The sequence below is a fragment of the Symphalangus syndactylus genome, chromosome 3 (assembly GCF_028878055.3).
Source record: "Symphalangus syndactylus isolate Jambi chromosome 3, NHGRI_mSymSyn1-v2.1_pri, whole genome shotgun sequence".
NCBI lineage: Eukaryota > Metazoa > Chordata > Mammalia > Primates > Hylobatidae > Symphalangus > Symphalangus syndactylus.
The window spans coordinates 79110967-79133072 of NC_072425.2; the positions used below are offsets into that span (position 1 = coordinate 79110967).

At 40.2% G+C, this 22106-nt stretch overlaps 1 pseudogene; it reads right to left on the reverse strand.

Moving 5' to 3' along the window:
• Nucleotides 1-16581: 16581 nt before the first annotated feature.
• LOC129479360 (ATP synthase subunit alpha, mitochondrial-like) lies at nucleotides 16582-18374 on the reverse strand (annotated as a pseudogene).
• Between the last annotated feature and the right edge of the window lie 3732 nt (nucleotides 18375-22106).

Consider the following 22106-nt stretch of genomic DNA (forward strand, 5'->3'; position numbering starts at 1 on the left):
TGAAGAAAAGCAGTAAACAGCAAAGTCAGCATTTATTCTTTTCACTCCACAGACATTTTTATCTATGTATTGTTCAAAGGACTAAATGTCAGTCTTAATTAGTCATGGAATTTTATTTTAAAAAGTGTGGTCAAAAATACTTTATTAAGTGGGCAATATTTAAATAAACCCTTGCATGAAGTGAAGAAGTGAGCTCCATAGATATTTGTGGAAAGAATGTTTCAGGTGGACAGAACAATTAAAAGGACTAAGGCTGGAGAGTGCCTGGCCAGTTCGGGGAACATCAAAGATACCAGGGGTGAGGGTGAAAGGGAACGGGTAGAAAGGGAGATGAAAGAAAGTTTTTTGTCTTTACCTAACAGTCATGGGATGAGCAACTCAGCGTTGCATGATTATCAGAGTACAGGTTTCTTTCAACTTTTTGCTATTTCATGCCCTAGGCTATGGTCCATATCTGCCTAATCACAGCTGGGTCATGTGTTTGTAACAGAAGGGGAAAGAGGGCACATTCTAGGGCAAGTAGCTTATTTTGTAATTTGAAGATGTCCTATACGGTCGATTGTTTCCAAAGATGACTGCAACACTCCATTCTATCTTACATGCCCTTTTGCAATATGACTTTTCCACTTTTCCATCAAGACATAGACTCTATCTTACCTCCCCTTAAATCTGGACTAATCTTGTGAGTTGCTTTAACCAATATCATGTGGTAGAAATGACAACGTGCAACTCCAAAGACAAAACTTCAAGAATCCCCACACCTTCCATTTTTTATGTCTTGGAATGCAGCTGCCATGCTGATAGAAAGCTAAGCTAGACTGACGGGGGAGAACAGAGCCCCAAAAGTCAGCCAATAGTCAGCACAACTACCAGCCATATGATTTAAAACATAATGGAAGTTCTAGCCCTGGCTGAGCTCCATAGGAGTGAAACTGCAAGTGTGAGCTCATAGGAGACCACCAAATGAGTTTGACTCGTAAATATTTGGTGTAAGCAACTGTGAGAATGGAGTTTCCACCAGATGAGATTAGGAAGTTTACAGGTAAACAAGGTTTTGAACGTAAAGATCAGGAGTTCAGGTTTGAACATTGATAAGTTTGAGGTATCTCTAAGACATCTAAAAAGAGTCAAATAAGCCTTTTGGGATTTTAGTTTCCAGTTTGGGAGAGAGTTGTTGGCTAGAGAGCCACATTTGGAAGTCAGTGGCATATGGATGGAACTAATGCCAAGAGACTGACTGAAACAAGAAAAAAATTTAACAAGGAAGAGTCGTAATCAATTATATCAGATGCTGCAGATAGTGTGAGTAATGTGAGAATTGACGGTTGACCACTGATTTTAGCAATGTGAGGTCTGTTGGACACTTTGACAAGAGCAATATAGGGGGATTGTTGAAAAATCTAATTGGACTGTGTTTACAAGAATAACAGAGAAAAATATTTTAAAAGAGTGTGGATAACTCCTTCAAAGAGTTTTGTTGCAAAAGAGAATAGAAATGGGACAGGAGCTGGCAGAGAAAGTAAAACTAAGAAAAGTTTCTTTTTGTTTGTGTTCTATTGTTGTTGTGTCCTTAAGGATAGGGAATATAGCATGACTGGATGCTCATAGAATTTTCAAAGGAAAAATCCAAAGGCCAGAGGTGAGCTAATCTTGTAACTTCTATTTTTGAATAGGTGAAGTATGAGCTTTGTATATGATAAGGGTAGTCAGTCTAAGTTAAAAGGTGAGAAGGCAGACTCTGTGGGTGTAGGTACTGGTGGGTAAGTATCTTCGTTCATTTTGTGCTGCTATGACAGATGACCACAGATTGGGTGATTAATTTTTTCACAGGTATAAAAACTGTGAAGCCCGAAATCAAGATGCCAGAATTTGATGTCTGGTGAGGCCCTTCTTGCTGCCTGTGCACATGACAGAAGGCAGAAGGGCAAGAGAGCCAAATGCTGCATTTAGCCTCTTTTTTAAGGGCTTTGTTGCAGTTTGAATGTGTCCTCCCAAAAAGCATGTGTTAGAAACTTAATTACCATTAAAATAGTATTAAGAGATGATTACACTATGATGGCTCTGCCTTCATAAATGGATTAATGCTGCTATTGTGCGAGTGGGCTCCTTATCAAAGGACCTATTTGGCCTGCTTTTTTCTCTCTCACCCCTTTTTATGCCCTTCACGATGAAAGGACACACATGAAGGCCCTAGCCAGGAATCAGCCCCTTGATCTTGGACTTTCCAGCTCCAGAATAGTGAGCCAATAAATTTCTGTTTATTATAAATTACCCAGTCTGTGGTATTCTGTGTAACACCATAAAATGGACTAAAACCATCCTTAATCCTATTCATGGAGGAGGAATCCTCATGGCTTAATTCCTCTTAAAGGTGTCACCTCTCAATATGATCACATTCTTCATTAAGTTTCAACATATTAATTTTGGCAGAAATACATTCAAATCATAGCATTCTTCTCTGGCCACTCAAAATTCATATCCTTCTCATGTGCAAAATACATTATTAATTCCATCCCAATAGCCCCAAAAGTTTTCATTCATTCCGACAACAACTCAAAAGTCTAAAGTCCAGAGGTTTATGTAAATCAAGTATGAGTGAGACTCAAGGAACAATTCATCCTGAAGCAAATTTCCCTCCAGCAATGAGGCTGCAAAGTCAAATAAGTTATTTGCTTCCAAAACACAATGGTGGTACAGGTGTGGGATAGACATTCCCATCCCGAAAGGCAGAAATTGGCAAAAAGAAAGGGGTAACAAGTTCTGAGTAAATCCAAAACCCAAAAGGGCAAACAACATTAGATCTTAAGGCTTGAGAATAATTTTATTTGACTCATGTTTTACCTTCAAGGCAGACTGCAGCAAGGGTTGGATCCTCAAAGCTCCCAAGGCCACAACCCCATAGCTTTGCTGGGCACAGCCCACACCACAGCCCTCATGGAGTGGAGTCTGCTGCCTGCAGCTCTTTCATGCTGGCATTGCATGCTGGTGACTCGAAAATGTGGAGGTCTCCAGCATGGCCCTACCCCCATGGTTCCACTAGATTTTGTTTTAGTGAGTACTCTCTGAGGTGGCCTCACTCACACAGCTCCACTCTGCCTTCCTCTGGTGGAGGCGCTCTGTGGCATTCTCTGAAACCTAGGGGAGGAAGCTAGGCCTTCGAAGCTCCTGAACTCTGTGCACTTGCAGAGTTAGCACTACATGGATGCTGCCAAGTGCTATGGCCTATACCTTCTGAAGCAGTGGCTTGAGCCACGCCTGGGCCTGCTTGAGCCATAGCTGGGGCAGCCAAGGAGCACTGTGCCAGAATGCAGGGAGCAGAGATTTGAGGTGGCCCTGGATGGTAAGCCTCAAGTTCCCATGGGCACCCTGGGCCCCTCCCTCAAACCTGTTCTGCCCCCAAGGCCCTAGCACTCTGCCTGTGAAGAATGTGGCGGCCTCAAAGATCTCTGAAATGTCTTTGGGGTCATTTTCCCACTATGTTGATAAATTGCTCCTGGCTTTCTGCTATTCACACTAATCTGCTTATCAGACTGTCAATTGGGCACACCCTTGGTTTTCTCTACTAAACATGCTTTTTTATTATTTACATGGCCAGGCTGAGAATTTTTCAAATCTTTACATTCTTTACATGTGATAGCTTCCCTTTTGATTATAAATTCCATCTTTAAGTCATTTCTCTCTTTTTGCATTTTGCTATGAGCAGTTAAGAGAAGCCGTGCAATTCCTTCAACATTTTGCTGCTTAGAGATTTCTTTCATCAAGTATCCTAGTTCATCACTCTTAAGTTCTACCTCACACAAAATACTGAGGCAGGAACATAATTCAGCCAAATTCTTGGCTACTTTGTAAGAGTGGTGGCCTTTCTTCCAGTGTCCAGTAAGGTATTTCTCATTTCTCTTTAAGATAACATAATAAAGGCCCTCACTGTCCATATTTCTAGTATTCTGGTCACAACCACTGAGATAATATAAGAATTTGTCTAAGATAAACTAAGAAGGTTCAGGCTTTCCCTACAGCTCTCCTTTTCTTCTGAGCCCTCACCAGAATCACCCTTAATGTGCCATGTTAGGCCATACAGGCTTTTTCAGCATTCCCTTTAAAATGGTTCCAGCCTCTACTCATTACTCAGTTCCAAAGCTGCTTCTACATTTTTCGGGTATTTGTTGCAGCAACACTCCACTCTCCAGGTATCAATTTTGATCTCAGTCTATTTGTGCTATTATAACAGAATACCACAGACTGAGCAATGTGTAAAGAAAAGAAATTGGCTGGGTGCAGTGACTCATGCCACATTGGGAGGCCAAGGCAGTGGATCACTTGAGGTCAGGAGTTTGAGACCAGCCTAACCAACATGGTGAAACCCTGTCTCTACTAAAAATATAAAATTAGCCAGGCGTGGTGGTGCACACCTGTAATCTCCACTACTTGGGAGGCTGAAGCAGGAGAATCCCTTGAACTTGGGAGGCGGAAGTTACAGTGAGCCGAGATTGTGCCATTGCATTCCAGCCTGAGCAACAAGAGCGAAACTCTGTCTTAAAAAAAAAGAAAAGAAAAGAAGACAAATTTATTTTCTCACAGTTCTAGAGGCTGGCAAATTCAGGATCAAGGAGACAGTGAGGTCCTTTTGGCATCTGGTGAGGTCCTTTTCACTGCATTCTCACCTGGCACAAGGTAGCATGGCAAGAGGGCCAGACGCTGTGTGAAGCCTCTTTTAGAAAGACCTTTATCCCTTTGATGAGGGAGGAGCCCACATGGCCTTAAAGGCCCATCTTTTGATACTGTCACATTGGCCGTTAAATTTCAATACCTGAATTATGGAGGAGAGCATTCAGATCACAGCCATAAGCCAATGTGATGCTGGAAGCTCATGGACATTCTTTTTCGATTGCTTCAGTTTTCTGGTGAAGTAGGGAGCTAAGAATGAGACTGGGAGAGGAGACACTGGCATTTTGAGGAAAGAGAAAAGAGAGAAAAAGTGTTATCTAAGAGAATGAGAGGGTAAACAGGTGTGAAATGTTGTGTGATGCTTTGCAGCTTTAAGGGTACCTGTAATGTTCAGCCTTCACTTTAGAGATGAAGACCCTAAGTTTTGGAGAAGTGATGTGCCCATCCTTGGATCATGCGGCCAATTGAAGTGGAGTCCTTACTAGAACCCAGGACTCCAAATGGCCACCTCAACAATATTTCATGTATGTGCTGCATGTGGTCTTCTGTGTTATAGTTTAGCTACTGAACATAATAGATCTCCAAGTCAAAAAGGCTATTTTTAATACATTTTTTACATGACTGTTCATGCAAAAAGAAACAGACTTTCACTTTGAGACACTTATTTTTTCCTTCAAGCCTGTCTTGCAGATTCCATCAGTACAAATGTCTTATTTATTAAAAGTACAAAGACAGACTTTGAAGCAGAATTTTAAAATGCCCACCTGGGAAAAACCAGATGAAAGCTTCATGATCCAGTTCTGTGACAGGTGAGCCAGCAGCGGGCTCCCGTGTCTCCTAAGATACAGGCTTCCACTGGAGAAAAGAGAACATCTAAAGTGCTTTAGTGCAACCTGTCCAAAAGTAAACTTTTCTTTCTCTGGTGAAGAAGACAAAAGGAAAACTTTAAATGTACTAGAAGTTTGTAAAAGAAGCATAACAACTCTTGCCTAGCAGGGAAACTGTGGCTGGGGCTGGTTTCTAGAGTGGCCACGATGATGGGAGGGGCATGCTAGGATTGGCTTTTCAGCCAGGCCTCCAGACAAGTATGGGGGGCAGCAACTTTGTGTAACTACCTTCCCACTCATTTTCAGAGCCACAGAGTTTGCACCCTGCACTTGCTGTCTGGTGGCTTTCAACTCTCATTGTCAGCCCATCCTTGGAGAGATGTATTATATTAATACTTTCCATTGAATGGCACAGTTTGGTGTCTTATTACCTTCTTAAAAAGATCTAGAGCTGCCTTTCTCTACCAGGGCTCCTCATCTGAACCACAGAGCATGGGAAGTGTTGTGAGTGACTGTTTGAGCTCATCAGAGAACAACTACTTGCACGTATAGTAATTGCTGTCCGTTGTCTAGTCCCAGAATAGGTACAGCCACTCACACATTTTTCCAAAATTGGTGAACTCTTGTTTTGGTACAGCAAGGATGATGTTTGCAAAATGCTGAGACAAGCAATCACTACAGAATTTTTCAAGTCTAATGTATTAGAAGATATAGAGATGTTAAAATGTTAGGTATGTTAAAAGTTATCATTGTAATTGGAAAATGTCTTGCTTCTTTAAACTGTGATGGATCTTTATACTGATAAAATTTAGTATTCACTCTATGGGAAAAAGCCCAAGCTCTGCTCCAAACATTTTATTTCTACATTAATTCTGCCACTTTCATCTTTCCCCCTTCCCTCACCCTTTGGAAGGGTAAAATATTTAAGTTGAAGAGAAAAATCTAATTTCAAAAATAATTTTTGTTTAAAACTTGTTTTTGATTTTTATATTACATTCATATCCTATCTATAAACAGAATCAATAATGAAAGCCATAGATTATGATGGAAGAGCTTCTCAGGCCCACGCTAAAAATGAAACAAAAGCTTATACCTTTACTAGATTTCAACATAAAAAATATATGCATATGATTAAAGAAACCCATAAATAAGGGGAAATCTCATAGAAGTGAAATAAGATTTGAATATGGAAAGAAAAGGACCCAAAAGTCATTCCACATTCACAGAAATCTAGTTTTCAGTGTAAAAGATCATCTCATGACATGCTTTTGGAACACCAGTAGGTAAAATTTCTTTCAAAAATATGGAGTTAATATGTCACTCCTGAAATCATTATTATGATTTTTACTTCCTCAATGTCACACCGAACACACTGAATTTAGGACTGAGGCAAATGAGAGTTAGTCTCCTAGTCACAACTGTATCTTTTACAGACTAAGAGTTTTGCAAAAATCAAAGCATAGGCATAAGTTCACTTCTATCTATCTAAAGAAGCACAAAAAAAGAGCTGTTTTAAAAGGTCATGTCATAGGGGGGTTCAGTCCCATTGTTTAGCTGTCTCTCTCTTGACTCTCTGACCTGGGACATCGCAGGGATTTGCCTCATTGCAATAGTTGCAATTCCTGGTCCCAGTTCTCTTGACTCTATCCTTGAAGTCAGAAGTATTAGACAGAAAAAAATGGAGACCTGAATTTTTTTAGAGAAAACATGTGTGGATAGATATTTAACTCATTAATGTCCTCTGTTAATTACTTGAACATTACTAGCCAATACATGTGAGCTTTTGCAGACAAAGTGTTGCAGCCATATCATCCAATTCTTGTTGGTTACATGTCAACAACCTGTGATCCACTGCACCTGTAAAATAGCCCTATTTTCACTCTCATAATTTAATACAAATGATCACTGTTCCTTTTTATTATTTTCTCTTCCTTTAATTTTTTTACTCCCAGTTTTTCTCCACCACGCCATCTTCTTTTTGCATAAACCTCTGCTGGTATCTAATATTCTTTATTTTCAAGGGTGGCATCTTAATGGGCGTTTCAGATCTTTGGATCTTACATTAATTTAGTTGTGGGTCCACAGCTGGGAAGCTCAGTATCAAGACTGCCCAATTACTGATAAGAAGAGATAGATGGCTGGGCGAGGTGGCTCACGCCTGTAATCCCAGCAATTTGGGAGGCCGAGGCAGGTGGATCACGAGGTCAGGAGATCGAGATCATCCTGGCTAACACGGTGAAATCCTGTCTCTACTAAAAATACAAAAAATTAGCCAGGCCTGGTGGCGGGTGCCTGTAGTCCCAGCTACTGGGGAGGCTGAGGCAGGAGAATGGCGTGAACCCGGGAGGCGGAGCTTGCAGTGAGCCAAGATTGTGCCACTGCACTCCAGCCTGGGTGACAGAGTGAGACTCCGTCTCAGAAAAAAAAAAAAAAAAAAAGAAGAGATAGACAAGTCAGCTGGTGATCACACTTGACAGGGGCTAAGAGTGAACTCTGCCTAGATGATGGGGAGGGCCAGGAGCAGGGACCCATGCTGTGAAGGGTAAGCCCTCAAACAAGGTGAACAGCGGTGAGGTAAGGGCTTATTCTCTCCTCGAAGATTTTGTTACTATCTTGCCCCTCCGCGGATACAATCCTTTAAAGATTTCATATTTTCTTTTGGAGAAAATTCTATACTCCCCTCGTTTTCAAGGCCATCTCCAAATTGGCTCCAAAGGGTCTTTCTAGTCACAGCTTCCATTAGTCCCTTGCAGGCTCCTAGGCAAACAAGATCATTTATTTATTTATTCATTTTCTTAAAAGTACACCCATTTCCAGCCTCATTCTTGGATCAGGCCCAGCATGGCCTTCCCTCTCACATGTGCACGCACTAACCAACTACAGATGGATTCTAGACCTCCATCACGAAGACTCCTTTAGGCCTCCCAGGGAGGAAGAATCTTCAAGCTTACCATGAGGAAAATATTTTCTTTTTTATACTTCTTCCACAGAGAAATCTTTACCTTTCTGTACCATTTTTATGTAGCTTTTAAGTTATGTCATGCATATTGTAGCGTCCCTATTAACCTCTAAACTTCTTGAAGGAAGGGATTGTGTCTAACCCTTTTTCTGCCTTAATGGTAGTAAAATTTTACTGATTGAAGAATGAATGTGGAAGGATGTTTTCGGGAAATAGCCTTTTGTTTAATACTCAGTAAGTTGGTTTCTATCTTATCTCTTCTTAAAACCACAAAGTGACAGAATTCCTTCCTTTAACTGAGATCATTCTCAGCTCTAGTCTACCTCCAGATGGTCTGTTTTAAATTAATGGCTCAAAATTTTACTACTCTTGAGAACTTGGGCAAACTAATCAACCGTTCTTAGTCTCAGTGTGCTCTTTATAACATGAAGAAAACGTGAATCCTTCCACTGCTTTGTGAGGCTTGAATGAGATGCGAGTCCCTCAGTTCATCTCAGGGCCCTGTGCTCAGTAATCTCCACTCTTAGGACTGAGCTGAAAGAACAAGCACATTCAAGGAAACGTTGGGGTTTACTTTTTTCCCAAAAAAGTATTTTTATTGTTTGGCAACCAATAAAGACTTCATAGTTCTTCTATCTCTTCTTTCTCTTTTTAGTTAAATAAGCAGGCAATCAAACATATAGCTTTTCTTCTGTTAAAAATATATTCATTATGTAGACATAATTTAAGAATGTTAGAAAAACTTTAGTGTAGAGACAACAAATGTCATATAATTAAATATGCCTGTGTTTTAATGATTATTTTGATTTACACGAAACCAAGGGTCTGTGTAGGAAGGTAAGTTTAGCCCAAAACAATCTTAGCTGAAGCAAATGCAAAACAGGAAATTTAGACACAAGGAAATAAACACTAGTCCTAAAGTATGCTCTTTAAAATAGCTTTAATGCAGCATAGAGTTTTGCATCTATATTTGTGAACAAAATTATCCATGCAGCTGTCCAATATCTTGCCAGAATTGTAAACTTCAAATTAGGATGCAAAGTCAATGTCAGTCAAGAAAGTGGTCATGAGGCTGGACTTAGTCATTGGTAATTATTCTTGATTCATCAGCAAGGGCAGAGCTGATTTTACCATTTCATAACAAACCACTTCTCAACAGTTTCCTCCCAGGTGCTTAAGAATGAAGAAGTGGCTGTCAGGACTGCACTGGCAATATTTTTCAAAGTGTGGATCCCTGGTCATATTAAAATAAAAGTTTTTCCCCCATCAGGTTAGCAGAAATGTAAAATGGAGATTGGAATTTAGATGTAGAATTTTGTGTCAGAACCACGTTTGATAGCCAGTCACACACATCTGGCCCACAGTTAAGAGTATGAACAAACAGCACTAAGAGTCAGACATCCCTTGGGTTCAAATCCCAGCTCTGCTATATAAGGCTTGGCCTTTCTGTGCCTCAGTTGTCTCACCTGCAAAATCAGGATGATATCATCCTCCAAGGATTACTGTGAGGATTAAATTGTTAATATGTTTAAAGTGCTTGGAACAGAACACACACACTCTGTGAAGTCATTACTATTATTATTACATTAACGTTTCTGTTTTTGAAAAAGGACACTTTTTCTATTAGTTAAGACAAAACATGCCATATACATGCAAATTCCTAAAACAATGATTGAAATTAAAATTCTATAGGCGAGTGACTTAAATTTTCTCTGTAATCAGAATGGATATGCCTCCAGTTCCATTCTTGAAGCAGGATACATGCCAAGGTCAGAAGGAAAGTGACTTCTGTTTTCACAAGCCTGTGAGAGAATGGGATCCAAGATGAGTCCTCCAACACAGGGGCTCACCTTTCCCACCATGTCAGGCAACACATCAAGGAGGCTCATGTTCTTTCAATTTAAGGCATGCACATTTCATTGCTTGAAAGAGGAAAATTTAAATGTTTCTTCAAAGGTTATACAGCATATTATGACAGACTTAGGACAACAAACAATGCTTCTGTGAACTGTTAGAGTTCTCTTTGGCAGTGTTATTATGAGTTAACGGCTCAGTAAGAAGATGGTTAATATTGAGTGTCAACTTGATTAGATTGAAGGATGCAAAGTATTGTTCCTGGGTGTGTCTGTGAGGGTGTTGCCAAAGGAAATTAGCATTTGAGTCAGTGGTCTGGGAGAGGCAGATCCACCCTCAGTCTGGTGGGTACCATCTAATCAGCCGCCAGCGAGGAGGCAGGAGAAGATGGGAGAGCAGACTACCGAGTCTTCCAGCCTTCATCTTTCTCCTGTGCTGGATGCTTCCTGCCCTCGAACATCAGACTCCAAGTTCTTCAGCTTTTGGACTCTTGGACTTACACCAGTGGTTTTCCAGGGGCTCTTGAGCCTTTGGCCACAGACTGAAGGCTGCGCTGTCAGCTTCCCTACTTTTGAGGTTTGGGGACTCAGACGGAACCACCACTGGCTTGCTTGCTTGCTCCTCAACTTGCAGACAGCCTATACTGGAATTTTACCTTGTGATCGTCTGAGTCAATACTCCTTAATAAACTCCCTTTCATATATACATATATCCTATTACTTCTGTTCCTCTAGAGAACCCTAATACAAGGGATTAACATCAGAATTTTGAATTCACCTAAAAGCAAGTGAGGTTACATGAAGTAAGCACAAGAATGTCCTCCAAAATGTACCTTAAATTAAATGGAAAGTAAAGAAGAGATGAGAGTTTATTTTTATATTACTGAATGTTGTTTCTTATAAAAGGCATACTTTAATTCAGTAAGTAATTTGAGAGGGTCTGAAGACTAAACTACACGTTAAAAAACATCGCCGGCTGGACGTGGTGGCTCATGCATGTAATCCCAGCACTTTGGGAGGCTGAGGCAGGCTGATCATGAGGTCAGGAGTTCCAGATCATCCTGGCTAACACGGTGAAACCTCGTCTCTACTAAAAATACAAAAAATTAGCCTGGTGTAGTGGCACATGCCTGTAGTCCCAGCTAATCAGGAGGCTGAGGCAGGAGAATCGCTTGAACCCAGAAGGCCGAGGTAGTAGTTAGCCAAGATCATGCCACTGCACTCCAGTCTGGGTGACAGAGCGAGACTCCATCTCAAAACAAAGCAAACAAACAAAAAAACAAAACAAAACATTGCCAATGTTTCCATATTGTGGGAAAGTTATTTATTGAGAAACAATTTATTATTTTTTTAGACCATGCAGATTATGGTGATGTGATGTTATACCTACAGAGATACAATATAGAATAATATTATAGTTTCTTTTAAAAGAGCCTTCTACATGTTGCAAAAATCGGATTTTTAATTTAGTAGTACTTTAAGTAATCAAGAATATTTTATAAAGAAACAATGATTAGTATTGTAAAGATTATCTGTTTTATTAATCATGGAGAAAAGTTGTCACGATACTTGCCCTTTATGATATTTCAATAAGAATCACCTGCCAACTAATCTGGTGATATCTGTAGCAATAACAATTCCCTTGACTTATGAGTTAAAAATTTACCTTATGCTGCAAATGGTTGGTTCCCATGCCCTGAGAAACAAAGGATGCTCCATGGAAACGCTGATGATTTTACCATCGTAAAACCAGTTTTATTCACATGTCACATGCCCCAGAAGTCAAGCACGACCTACTCAAAGCTTTAGCTCTGCAGTATAGAGGTCTCCTTCTTCTCCAAGCTAAGATCTTTTGGGGAAGAAGAGCTTATAAGTTGATCAGAATTTGCTCCCACAAGTTCCAGTGAGCAGAGTAGTAACTGAGAACCCAGGCTTCGTGGCCTTATAAATCTGAATCTACTAGCTGTGTATTCTTAGGAAAGTTACTTAACATCTTGGAGCCTCAATATTCTCATTAAAAAATGAGAATTTAAAAGTAGCATTGTCATAGGTACTGATGGCTATGTGGTGTCATGTGATTCTTGGCGCAGGTCCTTCATGACATTGTAACTATTGTTTTAATTGCACCATACACTAACAAATAAAACGTTGTATGAATTAAATGAAGCTACCTTAACTAAAATAGGTGGTAATTAATGAAAAATGCTAATCATAACCATAAAAAATTTATTTTTTTCTTTTTAAATCAGGATCCCTGATAAAAATTTACCCAGAATACAAATCTACCCAAAATACAAATCTACCCAAAATGAGATTATCATCCACAATCTCATGTAAAAATATCCAGGCCGGCGCGCTGGTTCACACCTGTAATCCCAGCACTTTGGGAGGCCAAGCAGGGCGGATCACCTGAGGTCAGGAGTTTGAGACCAGCCTGGTCAACATGGTGAAACCCTGTCCCTACTAAAAATACAATAATTAGTTGGGCATGGTGGCGGGTGCCTGTAATTCCAGCTACTCAGGAGGCTGACACAGGAGAATCATTTGAACCCAGGAGGCACAGGTTGCAATGAGCTGAGACCATGCCTTTGCACTCCAGCCTGGGCGACAAGAGTGAAACTCCATCTCAAAATAAATAAATAAATAAAAATATTTAAAATCTAGATTTTTTAAAAAGCATTTGGTAGCCTGACCAATAACTAGAGAGAGAAAAATTGATGCTCCAAGAATAAACTATTATATTTTAATTCTGAAGTCATTTAAATTGATAATTTTATGGGTCCTTGCACATAAACAGTTGAAATGTTAAATCAACTCATTAAAGTGTGCATAAATTCACTAAATGTTCTTAACCATCATTAAGCCTTAAACAACCTGTGACATCAGAACGATTACAAAGAAACAGTGATAAATTACTTTGAGTTATCAACTATATATTTAAATACTGGGATACTGGTCTAAGTTATTTGGTATTTTAGGGGATATTAAATATTCCATCTCTAATATAATTTATATTATGTCATGCTTCCCATAAGTTTTTAAACAGCAACTTTAAGAAAGTGATTATGCACTTAAAAAATCGTATCAAGCAATATAAAATCTGAACACCAGACTGGTACAAAATGTGAATATCACATAAAAGTAACCTAGCATTGAAAATGAGAAGCTGTTACCCTGTGAAATTATAATGTAAAAACACACTAGATAAAATGCAGTATCTTGAGTATAATCTGCTACAAATTCTGAAATTGTGTACAAAATACATATTATATGGATTTTAAGACCTCTCCCAAATGTAGACTCTTGACATACCTGGCCTGTAAAAGATATATAGGCTGACAGACCTAGGGGAAAAATTGCTATGTTCTGAGTCCAATGTGCCCCTTTGGTCCATAAGTATCATTTACAAGAATAATCATGATTCTCTGATTCCAAACTGTTGCCCCCATTATGAGCCGATTGTTCATACCTGTGGCACCAGTCACTCCATCAAACCTTTATTCTGGGCTGCACACTCCTGGAAGGAGCCATAAAGGAGGTTTGAGGGCAAATATCCTTTGTGTTAGGATCTGGCTCATGTCCACATCCCCCTTGCTGGTGCCATATTCAATCCATGAGGACCTACTGGATTCTAGACTTTTGTAGTAGATCTAAAACTCCAGAACAGGTTATAGAATTTTACTATGTGGCCTTTCTGTTTCTTAGCATTTTTGTCTTAATCAGTTTAGGCTGATATAACAAATTACCATAAACTGGGTGGCTTAAACAAGAAATATTTATTTCTCATAGTTCTGGTGGCTGGGAAGTCCAAGATCAAGGCATCAGCATGGTTGAGTTCCAGTAATGCTGATTGCAGACTGCTGATTTCTTATTTTATTTCTACATAGTGGAAAAAGAGCAAGCTAATTCTCTGGCCTCTTCTGTCAAATTTGTAAAATTTCATGTTCAGACATGTAAAAGTTATAATGCTTATTTCAAATTGAGAATCAGTAGGGTGATATGCATTTTATCAAGAAACATAATTATCTCCATATATAAACTAATTTTAAATATTACAGTTTATTTTTCCAGGTACTAATTCCTTGGCTCATATAAAATGTATACTTCAGAAAATCTCTTTCCCTGTTTCTGCTTTTTATTCCAATTTTATAACTTGTCATAAAAAATGAAATAAGATAAATGTAAATGCTGTGTAATTCAGCTATCTGGAAAAGGACATCATTCTTCTGATGACACTGAACATGTAGATGAGGAATCACAGTGGAGGGAAGCTATCCTAGTGGGACCAAGTATCCCAGTGGTCACAGACTTAAGGGAAGGGATTCAGGATGTTAGGGATGTACGGGAGGAAAAACACCATTCACTTCCACCATCTTTTTGTCCATAGTCAATTTTGTCTGAGAGTAGTGATTGCTATAGACGTGAAGAGCTAAGAAAGACAGATTCATCTTCATTTCTGACCATTTCACCTCCAAATATGCATTAGAAGCACTAGTGTACACTAATTTTATTACTCCTGTCCTCCTGCAAGCCTGGAGGACATTGCCTGTGTCCCCCACATTGACTTCTTCAAGCAGTTTTTGATTCAATTGTTTCCACCCTGACATAACATAAAAGACAATATGGAACACACAAGTAACATTTATATCCTGGAAGGCTTGCTCTACCTCAGAGAGATGACAGATGTCTCCATGTATAAAGTTAATTCCTTCCAGAATGGTTTGAGCAGGGATACTTATGTCAAACAGAATCACATGGACTCCCTTCTGATTCAGAAACAGCCTAGGCAGAACCCAAAATATCTACCACTTCCTGTAATGACAACAATTTCTTTTTAAAAAAATAATTTTGACTTTTATTTTATATTCAGGGGATATAGCTGCAAGTTTTTATACAGGTATGTGGCGTAATGTTGATGTTTAGGACATGGATTCCATCACCCAGGTAGTGAGCATATTATGTAACATAGTTTTTCAACCCATCTCCCCTTCCTCCTGCCCCTTCTAATAGTTCACAGTGTCTAGTGTTACCATATTTATGTCAATGTGTACTCAGTGTTTAGCTCCCACTTACAAGTGAGAACAAGCTGTATTTGGTTTTCCATTCCTGTATTATAATAATTTACTTAGGGTTATGGCTTCCAGTTGCATCCATGTTTCTGAAAAGGACATGATTTCATTCTTTTTTATGGATGTGTAGTATTCTGTGGTGTATATGTACTACATTTTTAAAATTCAATCTACCATTGATAAGCACCCAGGTTAATTCCATGTCTTTGCTGTTGTGAATAATGCTGCTGTGAACATACAGGTGTATGTGTCTTTTTGGTAGAATGATTTATTTTCCCTTGGGTATATGCCCAATAATGGGATTGGTAGGTTAAATGGTAGTTCTAAGTTATTTGAGAAATCTTCAATTGCTTTCCACAGTGGCTGAACCAATTTACATTCTCCTCAACAGTTTATAAGCATTCCCTTTTATGCACACACAGCCTCACCAGCATCTGTTGTTGTCTGACCTTTTCATAATAGCCATTCTGACTGGGGTGAGATGGTATCTTATTGTGGTTTTGATTTGCATTGCTCTGATGATTAGTGATGTTGTACATTTTTTCATATGTTTGTTGGCCGCTTGCATGCCTTCTTTTGAGAAGTATCTGTTCATGTCCTTTGCCCATTTTTTAATGGGTTTATTTGTTTGTTTTTTCTTGATTTGTTTGAGTTCCTCATAGGTTCTGGATATTAGATCTTTGTTGGATGCACAGTTTGCAAATATTTTCTCCTATTATGTAGATTGTCTGTTTACTGACAGTTTCTTTCGATGAGCAGGAGCTTTTTAGTCTAATTAGGTCCCACATGTCAGTTTTTGGTTTTGTTGCAATTGCTTTTGGGGACTTAGCCAAAAATTCTTTGCCAAGGCTGATGTCCAGAATACTGTTTTTCCTAGGTTTTCTTCCATGATTCTTATAGTTTGAGGTCATGCATTTAAATCTTGAATTCATTTTGAGTTAATTTTTGTATACAATGAAAGGTGGGGGTCCAGTTTCATTCTTCTGCATATGGCTAGCTAGTTATTCCAGCACTATTTATTGAATAGGGGATCATTTTCCCATTTTTTTGTGGGCTTTGTCAAAGAGCAGATGGCTATAGGTGTGCAGAACTGCTTCTGGATTATCTATTCTGTTCCATTCATCTGTCTTTTTTTGTACCAGGACCAAGCTGTTTTGCTTACTGTAGCCTTATAGTATAGTTTGAAGTCGGGTAGTGTGATGCCTCCAGGTTTGTTCTTTTTGCTTAGGATTGCTTTAGCTATTCGGGCTCTTTTTTGGTTCTATATGAATTTTAGAATAGTTTTTTTCTAGTTCTGTGAAAAATGACATTGGCAGTTATAGCATTAAATCTTTAAACTGCTTTGGGCAGCATAGCCATTTTAACAATATTGATTCTTCCAATCCATCAGCATGGAATTTTTTTTTTATTTATTTGTGTCATCTGTGATTTCTTTCAGCAGTGATTGTCAGTTCTCCTTGTAGAGATCTTTTTTCTTTTTCACATTATGGAATCTTTATTTTTTATGTGATTTCTGTACATAAGGAGTATGAGAGTAACCCTTTCACAAATGAAACTAATTTACTAGAATAAACAATGACAAAACTGAACTGGCATTTGATGTAAATCCATAGGCGTTTAAGCTTCAAATTCAGACATGAAGTTTGTTACAATCTCTTTCAGCTTTGCATCTGATTCTTCTGAGATCTTTCCATCAGCCCTGATAGTGCCCAACAGGGCTTGGTACCAGCTGACATGAGACAAGAAAGCATTCTCAAACTTTGTAATCTTGCTGGGCTCCAGTTTGTCAAGATAGCCCCTAACACCTGCATGGATAACAGCCACTTGTTCTTCAATAGCCACGGGAGTATACTGTCTTTGCATCAGCAACTCAGTTAGACACACACCACAACTCAAAAGTTATTGAGTGGCAGCATCGAGGTCAGAACTGAACTGGGCAAAAACAGTGAACTTATGATACTGAGCCAGGTCCAGCTTCATGGTACCTGCCACCCACTTCATAGCCCTGGTTTGGGCAGCAGATCCAACACGAGACACAGACAGACCAACATTAATGGCAGGGTGGATACCTTTGTAGAACAATTCTGTTTCCAAGAAGATCTGTCCATTAGTGATAGAAATGACATTCACTGGAATGTAAGCAGACACATCACCAGCCTGTTTCTATGACTGGCAAAGCAGTCAAGGAGCCACCACCAAAAGCATTGTTCATCTGGGCTGCTCTTTCCAGCAACTGGGAGTATAGGTAGACCACAATACCAGGATAGGCCTCACAACCAGGGGGTTGGCAGAGCAACAGAAACATCTGATGGTAAGCAACAGCCTGTTTGGATAAGTCGTCATAGATGGTCAAAGCATGTTTGCCATGGTCTCTAAAATACCCTCCCATGGAACAGCCAGTGTAAGGAGCCAGTTACTGAAGGGGGGCAGCATCCGAGGCCGTAGCTGACACCACGATGGTGTAATTCATGGCATCTGTATCATAAGTCTCTTCAACAACTGGGCAACAGTGGATCTCTTTTGACCAATAGCAACATAGATATAGTACAGCTTCTTTTTTTCCTCACATCCATCATTGAAATGTTTCTGGTTAATGATTGTGTCAATAGCAATTGAGATTTTCCCAGTCTGTCCATTACCAATAATCAGCTCACGCCGACCATGGCCAATTGGCACCAAGCTATTCACAGCCTTAATGCCAATCTGCATTGGTTCCTGCACCGAAATTTGAGGAATGATTCCAGGGGCTTTCAAACCAACTCGCCTATGGGTCTTGGAACCAAATGGACCCTTTCCATCAATGGCATTACCAAGGGCATCAACTACATGACCCAACAGCTCCTCATGAACTGGAATGTCCACAATGGCTCCTGTCCTCTTCACTCTAGCTCCTTCCTTAAGTAGTTAATCATTTTCAAACATGGCAACGCCAACATTGTCAGGTTTGTAGAGATCTTGAACCTTCTTGGTTAGCTGTACTCCTAGGTATTTCATTTTTGTGTGTGGCTATTGTAAATGGGATTGTGTTCTTGATTTGGCTCTCAGCTTGAACATTATTGGTGTCTATGTAACCAGCTCAAGTCCAGCTGCTCTCCTCTCAGAAGTCAAACCACACACTGAGGTGTGGTGGAAGGAAAGCAACTTTTATTGGTCAAATGCTAGCAGATGGGAGAATGGGCATAAGCCTCAAAAGAGCCATCTCAGCCTTCTGGGCCGAGTGAAGGGGTTTAAGAAGGAAAAAGGTGTGGGATATAGACATGAGTAGTGAAAAGGGAGTGCATAGCTGCATGTCTTGTTCCCATAGTTATCTCAAGTAATCGCCCATCTAGAGATCTAATTTGCATCATCCTGACTTGGGCGTAACTCCCCTTGAGTGGGAAGATCTGCGGCTTGGTCTCTCTGCCTGGTTTGTTTCAAAATTGGCTCCTGGAATTTCTAAGCAAGCACATAGTTAGATGAGCAAGCACTGTGCACAGATATGCCTGTTGGGAAAGGGCATAACAAAGAGTCCACATTCTGAGATTAGGAAGGAAAGAAAAAAATAGTTTAAAAATATATTTCGAGGCTGAGGTACTCAGTTATATATAGAAATGCTATTGATTTTTGTACATTATTTTTGTGCCCTGAAACATTACTGAAGTCATTTAGCAGTTTGACAGGCCTTTTGGCAGAGTCTTTAGGGTTTTCTAGATATAGAATCATATTATCAGTGGCCAAGCATGGTGGCTTACACCTGTAATCTCCTCACTTTGGGAGGCTGAGGCAGGCAGATCACTTAAGGTCAGGAGTTCAAGACCAGCCTGGCCAACATGGTGAAACCCCATCTCTACTAAAAAATACAAAAATTAGCCAGGCGTGGTGGTGAATGCCTGTAATCCTAGCTACTCTGGAGGCTGAGGCAGGTGAATCACATGAACCCAGGAAGCAGAGGCTGCAGTGAGCTGAGACAGCGCCACTGCACTCCAGCCTGGGCGACAGAGGGAGACTCAGTTTCAAAAAAAGAGAGAATCGTACTGTCAGTGAAGAGAGATCATTTGACCTCTTCTTTTCCTATGCGGATGTCTTTTTTGTTTGTTTGTTTTTTGTTTTTGTTTTTGTATTTTTAGTAGAGACAGGGTTTCACTGTGTTAGCCAGGATGGTCTCGATCTCCTGACCCCGTGGATCTGCCCGCCTCGGCCTCCCAAAGTGTTGGGATTACAGGCGTGAGCCACCGCGCCCAGCCGCGGATGTCTTTTATTTCTTCCTCTTGCCTAACTGCTCTGGCTAGGACTGCCAGTACTACACTGAATAGCAGCAGTGAGAGTGGGCATCATTGTCTTGTTTTTGTTCTTAGGGGGAATGCTTCTGGCTTTTGCCCAGTCAGTATAATATTGGCTGTGGGTGTGGTGTAGATGGCTGTTATTATTTTGAGGTATGTACCTTAGATGCCTAGTTTGTTGAGGGCTTTTATTATGAAGGGATGTTGGATTTTATTGAAAGCTTTTTTTTGCATCTACTGAGATGATCATATGGGTTTTGCTTTTAATTCTGTTACTGTGGTGGATCACATTTATTGATTTGCATATGTTCAACTGGCCTTGCATCCCAGGAGTAAAGCCTGCCTTATTGTGGTAAATTAACTTTTTGATGCGCTGCTGGATTCAGTTTGCTAGTATTTTGTTGAGAATTTTCGCACCTATGTTCGTTAGGTATATTGGCCTGAAGTTTTCTTTTTTTTTGTTGTGTCTCTGCCAGATTTTGGTATCAGACTGATTCTGGCTTCGTAGGATGTTAGAGAGGTACCCTTCCTTTTCAATTTTTTTGAATAGTTTCAATACGATTGGTACTGAGAGAATTTGTCTGTGAATCCATCTGGTCCAGGGCTTTTCTTTTTCTTTTTTTCTTTTTTTTCTTTTGTGGTTGGCAGTTTCTTTAATATTGATATAATTTGGAACTTATTGGTCTGTTCAAGTTTTCACTTTCTTTCTGGTTCAATATTGGGAGTTTGTGTGTTTCCAGGAATTTATCCATTTTCTCTAGGTTTTCTTAATTTGTGTACCTAGAGCTGTTCATAATAGTCTCTGAGGATCTTTTGTATTTTTTTTTTTTTTTTGAGACGGAGTCTCGCTCTGTCACCCAGGCTGGAGTGCAGTGGTGCAATCTCAGCTCACTGCAAGCTCCGCCTCCCGGGTTCACGCCATTCTCCTGCCTCAGCCTCTCCGAGTAGCTGGGACTACAGGCGCCTGCCACCACGTCCGGCTAATTTTTTTTTTTGTATTTTTAGTAGAGATGGGGTTTCACCATGGTCTCGATCTCCTGACCTCATGATCCGCCCGCCTCGGCCTCCCAAAGTGCTGGGATTACAAGCGTGAGCCACCATGCCCAGCCAGATCTTTTGTATTTTTGTGGGATCAGTTGCAATGTTTTCTTTGTCATTTCTGATTGTACTTATTTAGATCTTCTCTTTTTTTCTTGGTTAATATAGCTAGTGGTTTATTGATCTTGTTTATTCTTTTGAAGAAAAAACAGTTTGTTTCATTGATCTTTTCTATGGATTTTTGTGTCTAAATTTCATACAGTTCTTCTCTAATTTTAGATATTTATTATCTTCTGCTTGCTTTGGGGTTGGCTTGTTTTTTTTCTAGTTCCTCTAGTTGCAAAGGTACATTGTTAATTTGAGACCTTTCTAATTTCCTGCTGAAGGTGCTTAGTGCTATAAACTTTCCTCTTAATACTGTTCTAGCTGTGTCCCAGAGATTTTGGTAAGCTGTGTCCCTATTTTCATTTATTTCAAAGAATTTTTTTTATTTCTTTCTTAATTTTATTGTTCACCGAGGAGTTATTCTGGAGCAAGCTGTTCAATTTCCATGTATTTGCGTAGTTTTGGGGAGCTAGGACTGGCTCTCAGCTTCATCCTCCAGACCCTTGAGATTGGGCCCCAGCTGTCCTGGGGGATCCAAAGTGCTCCCAGGCCACCAGGAAGGTACTCAGGTGAAGCAAAGCACCCAGGCTTGGCAGCAGAGGCTACTCTGTGCACACCTCCTGCACGGTGGCCAGGAAGGGCCCTGGAAGTTTCCCAGTCTCACAGGGAAGCCAGCCACACTCTCTCCTGGGCCAGCAATCAGCTGAGGCTAGAGCTGCCTGTAGGGAGGTGGAGAGCCCTGGGGGATGGGTGTCTAGGCCACGCTCTGCCACAGCTGCCACATGCACAAAAGCTCCTAGGTTCCATGCCAGTGAAGCCCTGTCTCTGCCTACTCTCTTTGAAGATCCCACTGCCAGCTCAAATGTCCAAGGAGAATGTGAAGTTCTATGTACCTAGGATCCCAGAGGTCCACAGTGAGAGTGGCCTGTCCCTCCATCCCTTCACTTATCCCTTCCCCAGGAGGCATTCAGGTCTGGGAACTAGACCTGTCATGCAAGTATCCTATGCAGGGTTCCCAGCTTCCTCCCTCTTCAGCCTTGTTGTCTGCATCACCTCTGTAATGACTCTCAGCATTTTCTTTCTGAAGATGGGCTCAAAATATGTTGGTTTACTCAATATTTTGGTCTCTCTCAGTGGGAGCAGTGCTTCCTGGCTGTGTCTAGTTGGCCATCTTGTCATGGTAACAATTTCTTTTGGAGATTTTTTGGAGTCCATTTGTGGCAGTCAAAAGATAACTAGACAGTGGTGGCAGATGATAACTGGGTCCACAGATTGTACAAGGAAGAGTAGCCTGTGGCAGAGAGCTTATTTGAAGAAATGGCTGAAAACTT